The following is an 841-nucleotide window of genomic DNA, read 5'->3' as shown; positions in this document are numbered from 1 at the left end:
TGGGTGTGCAGAGATGAGCAAATCCCAGGGGCTTGCTGGCCAGCGGGTGAGCTCCAGGTTCAGAGAGAGACCCCATCTCAAAAAGTAAGGTGGAGAGAAACAGAGGAAGACACTTGACATTGACCTTTTGTCTCTGCATGTACATGCATGGGTGTGTACATCCACCCACCCACCAATGCATACATACGCCACACACACACACACACACACACACACACACACACACACTTAAAGAGTTAATACTTTTACTATTTTTAAAAAGAAAGTGAGTTTATTTAGGACACTGCAGAGAGAACAGAGAATACAATAGTAACAGAAAAACTACTTTCCAAAAGTGAATACTTCTAAATTAAAGGTTATGTAATGTGTTAGTTTATATGAAAGAGCAACATTTGACACATTTGCTTAGGAGATGTTGAAACTGTCATTCAAACTTGAATAGCATTGGAAACATTAAACATCAATAGGTCTTCCCACATTACAGCTTCCTTTGACAGACTCTTGCCTTTTCCCCTCTCCCTTTTAATTTCATTTAGGTAATATATCACTGTTATAACAAGATTTGAGAGAGGCACATACCACATCTTGGTCTAAAAACCCAATAATCACTAATCTTATGAACCACAAAATGATCCTGACCCTCATCTTCATCCTGATAGCCCAGCTGCACCTAAGGAGAAATAAATAGCACAGGACAGTCTTCTCTTTAGACCTCAGGTTTAGAAAATTCAGAGCTGTGTCATTCTTTCACAGTGTAAGTGAAAAGAAAAAGAGCTTTTCAGTAGCAGTAACACACATAGGGTCTGTGCGTAGTGACTTTGGTCTGAGACTCACAAGCTCC

At 40.0% G+C, this 841-nt stretch overlaps 1 non-coding gene across 1 annotated transcript; it reads right to left on the bottom strand.

Annotated features, from left to right (window-relative positions):
* Positions 1-526: 526 nt before the first annotated feature.
* On the bottom strand, positions 527-633 carry LOC115069720. Its single transcript, XR_003848961.1, has one exon. It is a non-coding gene; the product is annotated as a small nucleolar RNA U13 (small nucleolar RNA).
* Between the last annotated feature and the right edge of the window lie 208 nt (positions 634-841).

The sequence above is a fragment of the Nannospalax galili genome, unplaced genomic scaffold, assembly GCF_000622305.1.
Source record: "Nannospalax galili isolate Female #2095 unplaced genomic scaffold, S.galili_v1.0 scaffold854, whole genome shotgun sequence".
Classification (NCBI taxonomy): Eukaryota; Metazoa; Chordata; class Mammalia; order Rodentia; family Spalacidae; genus Nannospalax; species Nannospalax galili.
Note: the sequence above shows the minus strand (reverse complement) of the source record. Positions and strands in the feature narration are given on the sequence as shown.